This window comes from Neophocaena asiaeorientalis, unplaced genomic scaffold (assembly GCF_003031525.2).
Source record: "Neophocaena asiaeorientalis asiaeorientalis breed wild unplaced genomic scaffold, Neophocaena_asiaeorientalis_V1.1 scaffold151, whole genome shotgun sequence".
Lineage (NCBI taxonomy): Eukaryota > Metazoa > Chordata > Mammalia > Artiodactyla > Phocoenidae > Neophocaena > Neophocaena asiaeorientalis.
In genome coordinates, this window is record NW_020175490.1 from 3,664,358 (window position 1) to 3,670,357 (window position 6,000).

The 6,000-nt window shown below is 39.1% G+C and overlaps 1 protein-coding gene across 1 annotated transcript in view; it reads left to right on the top strand.

Annotated features, from left to right (window-relative positions):
- AASDHPPT (aminoadipate-semialdehyde dehydrogenase-phosphopantetheinyl transferase) overlaps positions 1–6,000 on the top strand; it is a 28,918-nt gene that overhangs the window by 15,139 nt on the left and 7,779 nt on the right. The window lies entirely within an intron of this gene.

Sequence of the window (6,000 nt, forward strand, 5' to 3'; positions counted from 1 at the left end):
ACTCTGAGCACAATAACATTTAAGCTGATACTTGAAAGATAAGTCATATTGCATTAAGTAAAAGAGAAGGGAAAAGAGGCCCTGGAATAAAACAGCTTTGTGTGTATGAACAACTAAAGGATGCCATTTTGCCAGTGTACTGTGTTGAGGGGATTTGAGAGAGATGCTATGTTAGGCTGATGATATCATGTAGGGCATTATGGGCTGGTTAATATTTTGGTCTCTTTCTTTATTTAGTTTTTGTCACTAGCAATTCTTGGTTGCTAGTGAGAAAAACCTAACACAAATTCATTTTAGCCAAAAAGACATTATTGTAGGTTACTAGAGTAATTCATATAACCAGGTTTCAGAATTGGCTAGACTTAGGGACTGGAAAACTCAGAACTCTTTTTATCTTTTACTTTTGCCTTCCTGGCTTTAGTTTTCTCCCACCCACATTTCTTATTCTGTACACCAGCTTTCTTAACTTTATCTGGTCTGTGTGGCAGGAAACATGACTGCCTACCACCCTTATGTGTAACAATTTGTAGTTTAAAAACCCTCAGAGATTGGTGAACTCCCTTTCTGTTCAAGCCCTATAAGCCCTGGAGAAAGGCTTAGGTTGGGTGTTAGGTGCTTATCTCTTGACCAATCATTGTAGCCAAGGAAGTGTGTTACAATTTGTATCAAGTGTCCAGAGCCCAGCAAATGGATTGTATTATAATGTGGTTGTTCCCATAGTCATCAGAATTGTGTACAGAGAAAGTCAGTATCCAGAATAAAGAATTCATGATGAATGGATAAAATAGAAGGTGTTTACTAATTTTCTCAAGAGAATTTAACAAGGTTTAAGTAGAGAGTGGTAAGATCAGAATTGTATTTTAAAATCATGTTCTGTCTATGATGGTATACGGAGGTTAAGGAAGTGAGGTGATAAAGATGTTATGATCAGTTCTGTGACTTATATGACCATCTGTTGAGATAACTGAATATTAGAGAACAAGTGGGATTTAAGTTTGAGATACCATAAAAACATCTAAGTGAAGTTGTCAAGCAGGCGAATAGAATGAAAGGCTGGGCTAAAGGGAAAACTTCATAATCATTAACACATGGATGGTAGTTGAAGCCATGGGATTTACAGTTGCGGCAATGAGATTACCTAAGGTAGAATTGAGAAAGACCAAGGACAGAGTCCTGAGAATACTTTTTAAAGGTGGAGTGGGGAGGAGAATTAGAAAGAATGACCAAAATGGTAAGAAGTAAAATACGAAAGTAGTGTTAGGAGCATCCAAGGGCAGAAAGTATCTTGAGAAAGAGAGTTGTGTCAAAACTGCTAACATACCATGTAAGGTAGGGATTCTATGAATTAAAAAAAATATTATATTAGGATACTGTATTTTTTAATACATTTTTTTAAAAAAATAATTCATGCTGAAAGGGGCAAACGTCAGCCATTTCATTCATGGGGAAATCCTTTGTGGTGCCAGATGGAGTAGGCCTAGTAGCAGGGTGAGGAGGGAAGAGTCAGTGATTGGGCCAGCTGTGCTTAAACGTTTTGGGTGACAAAGATGTCTGAGTTCCTGTGGACCAAATAGATGCTGTGGAAAATGGGCCTGAAGTGTCTTGAAAGGACCTACCCAAGAGGAATTCCAAAAAGAGGCATTGTGCATTCTACTGTGTATTAATTGATGAGGGTAAGAATTACAAGAAGTCAGCCGTTAAATGCACTGCTAGTTCCAGGCAGTGGTACGGGACAAAGGAACTGGAAGTAGTTCTCTGAAAATTCCTCAGATGCTCACTAAGCCAGCATTTGGATATTTGATATGACCCAGAGTTCTAAAAACTAGATTACAACAGCATTGATCATTACTTTGCCTGTTTCCTCCATCCCTTTCCTCTCTGCCACCTTACCTTAAGGAAACCAGAGCAGAAGAGCAAGGTGAGGCCAAGGAGAAGAATGTGTTCTAAGAATTGAAATGGGATTTTTTTTTTAAGCTGAAAGTGACTGAAGAGCTATGGGGTTTGTCTAAGGGCTTGTTCAGAAGGTGGGAAGGGAGATCCAGCAGGGCATATTTGAAGACATCTATAGAAGAAAAATTAAATTCTTTACTGAATGTACCTGGGTGTTTTGCCCATTCAGTGTACCAGTTAGAAAAATATAAAAATAATATATGTTAGATGCATATATTTAAGTGTGGATTATTTTTATACTATAAACAGGCCTGGAAGGGGAGAGTGAACTTAACAGAATGAATCTGGTGGTATGGATAGCCAGAAGCCAGGGTTTGAGGGGAGAATGATGAACCGTAGAGCCAGGGGAGGCATACCTAGAGTCAAGAAACAGACGGGAGGTTCCTGTCTGGGCATCTCCAAGTACCCCCACAAGATAAAGAGCCAGTCTTTAGGTATGCAGCTGAGGAAGGGCTATGATTTCAGTGTACAACCGTGGCGTGAATGATCTTCACTGTCCTTTCCTCCCTTTCGTTCAGTCTTTTCCTTTCTCACTCATACACACTAAATTCACCCACACTAGAAGAACTAGAGGTGGCAGCATAGTGAATGAGGGAGCATCTGTAGTTAGGAAGAGAGGAAATCAATTCCTTTCCCTATTGGAGACTTCCAACCCTGAATTAGGTTTGAGCTAGGATAGTGGGAGGAAGAATTTCTTATGAAATTAGAATAAAATTTAATTTGGGTCACACATTTTTCAGAGAAAATTCGATGACCAGAAATGTCATTTATGAGATCTGATCAAGATTTCATCCAGGGAAAGAGAAAAATGAATTGTCAGAACTTGTTTAAAGGGAAATGGTGAGAGAGAATAAATTGCCTTCTGTTCCTACTCTGTAGAGTCCAGCTGCTTTAGTAAACTGAAAACAAGGTAGGAAGAAGTTTCAACCCTTCCCTACTTTTCATGGGTAACTCCAAATGAAACCTCTGCACAGGACAACTCTGTAGCCATCTTGCTCTTCTCCTCCTTTCTGTACTGTGTAGACACAACTTCCTGAAACAGAGTCATAGCCAAACATGATTGGCCCCATGGCTTGGGTTTTTCTCCATAAGTATTTGATGACTAAATGTAAGCACACAGGGTATTTTAGAAAGTACCTTTAAAGGTATTTTAGAAAGTACTGTTACCTGGGTTGGAGATGGGACAAATACCTAGAAATAGTACATGTCAGAGACTGTAGTTTTCATTAATTAATGCATATAGCCAGTGAATAACTGAACCACTTCAGACTCATAGATTCTCTTCCTCGTGTGAGAACTGATAAGCTAAGCAGAAAAAATAGTCCTGTTCCTGCAGGCAGCATTAAAAGAATGCCTGCAGGATACCAGAAATAGGGTCTAGACTGCACGTGTGGATATGGAAGGTATCTATTGGCACACAAATTAATGGTGCAGAAGGCTAAGGATACTATCCTCATTTAAGCAGAACTAAAGGACAATGCCATCATAGGACATATGGTAAAATTCTGCATCCTGGGAGAAAAAGGAGTGTTTATTTACTTGGAGACTCAAAAGAAGAATATGAAATGAAAATTATAAAGCAAATGAGGATTTTTTAAAAATTCTGCTTAGTGTTTTGAATAACATTCAAGATGAGAGTTTAGCTATGAAATAGAAGCTGAGAGCTTTAAGGAAAGAATAGGCTTGTCATTAAACGAGAGCTGTTAGTGGAAGGTAGTCTGTGAAACCATCTAGAAGTGTATAGAAAAGAAGACAACAGATTGAACCCTAAAACTCTTACATTTAAGAAGTACATTTCATTGCTACCTTCTAATTATAGACATTTTCCCAGGCATCTACTGTTTTCATGAATCCACTCTCACAATTAGCAGTTTCAAGCACACTACCTTTCTGCATATGACTACCAAATCTTTAACTCAGTTTCTTTCACTCTTCAGACTCCTATTTCTCACTGCTATGTACTTCTCCTTGAACACTACACAGGCACCACAAATTCTGCAGATAAGTCAAAATAATAATTGCCCTTCAACTTATTTTCTTCTTCTAACTTTACTTTTTTTGATGGTACCACCATCCAGTCATCCAGGATTAAGAAAGCCCAGACCCATTTTAAGTTCCCCTCCTCCTCCCCTTGTTATACCAAACCCTCTAATTAACAGTGACATGCTCCCCTCTGAAAACGCTTAGTGTGGGCACTGTTTACATCCAACTTAGACTAATGCAGTAGCCTCCTAACTGGGTTCCTCTTCCATTATTTTGCTTCATCCTTCTTCATTTTTGGCCGTCGTTTCCCTATATACACTCCACATTGCAGCCAAATCACAACCTGCTATCTGATATTCTTTAAATATCTCCAACCCTCTTGTATTTATATTTGTTTTAATTCTTCTGTGTCCTCACCACCACCCACCCATCCACCCTGCCGCAATCTCCTCCTTGCCTTCTCCTTGAACAATTTAAATCCATTTCAGGAGCCTTTTCTTTATTTCATTTAAGACCAAGCTTTTTTTTCTTTCTTACAACATACCACATTTTGCCTCATAATCTTTGTACTTCTCTACTTGCTTTACTTTCCCAGGGCTCCCTGAAGGCAGGGGCAGTATCTTACTTAGCATTGTATCTGTTGTAGACCTAAAATGCTAGCGTGGACATAATCAAGAATCCATTATTTATTACAACAAATCCTCCAAAGAATTTTCCACTTACCTGAGTATTGTATCTCACACCTGGAAAATTAATACTCTAGAAGAAATATGAATTTTTATGCCAAGAGGAATCTCATGATTTCATAGGCTCTCAATTTTCATAACTGGTTCTGTTAGGAAAGTTAAATTTACCACCAAAAAGTTTCAAGTGATGACATTAAATGAAACAAATTCTTTGCTTTTGAAAGGAAGTGCTTTAAAAAGTAGAAATATTGAATGTTGTCCTAGTGTCTTCATACCAAAAGTCCAGGGATTGCAGGAAAAGGGTCTTTTTTGTCTTTATTCACTTTCCTCCCTCCGTTTCTGAAATGATTCTGCAGAATTTCTCCTCATAAAAAAGCCATGTGGATGACAGGCTCTCGGTGCTGCAGCCAGGAGTCAGTGCTGTGCCTCTGAGGTGGAAGAGCCAACTTAAGGACACTGGTCCACAAGAGACCTCCCAGCTCCATGTAATATCAAACGGCAAAAATCTCCCAGGGATCACCATCTCAACACCAACACCCAGCTTCACTCAATGACCAGCAAGCTACAGTGCTGGAAACCCTATGCCAGACAACTAGCAGGACAGGAACACAGCCCCACCCATTAGCAGAGAGGCTGACTAAAATCATAATAAGTCCACAAACACACCAAAACATGCCACCAGCCGTGGACCTGCCCACCAGAAAGACAAGATCCAGCCTCATCCACCAGAACACAGGCACTAGTCCACTCCACCAGGAAGCCTACACAACCCACTGAACCAACTTGAGCCACTGGGGACAGACACCAAAAACAATGGGAACTACGAACCTGCAGCCTGCAAAAAGGAGACCCCAAACACAGTAAGATAAGCAAAATGAGAAAACAGAAAAACAGCAGATGAAGGAGCAAGATAAAAACCCACCAGACCTAACAAATGAAGAGGAAATAGGCAGTCTACCTGAAAAAGAATTCAGAATAATGATAGTAAAGATGATCCAAAATCTTGGAAATAGAATAGAGAAAATGCAAGAAACATTTAACAAGGACATAGAAGAACTAAAGATGAAACAAGCAATGATGACCAACACAATAAATGAAATTAAAAATACTCTAGAAGGGATCAATAGCAGAATAACTGAGGCAAAAGAACGGATAAGTGACCTGGAAGATAAAGTAGTGGAAATAACTACTGCAGAGCAGAATAAAGAAAAAGAATGAAAAGAACTGAGGACAGTCTCACAGACCTCTGGGACAACATTAAATGCACCAACATTTGAATTATAGGGGTTCCAGAAGAAGAAGAGAAAAAGAAAGGGACTGAAAAAATATTTGAAGAGATTATAGTTGAAAACTTCCCTAATATGGGAAAGGAAATAGTTAA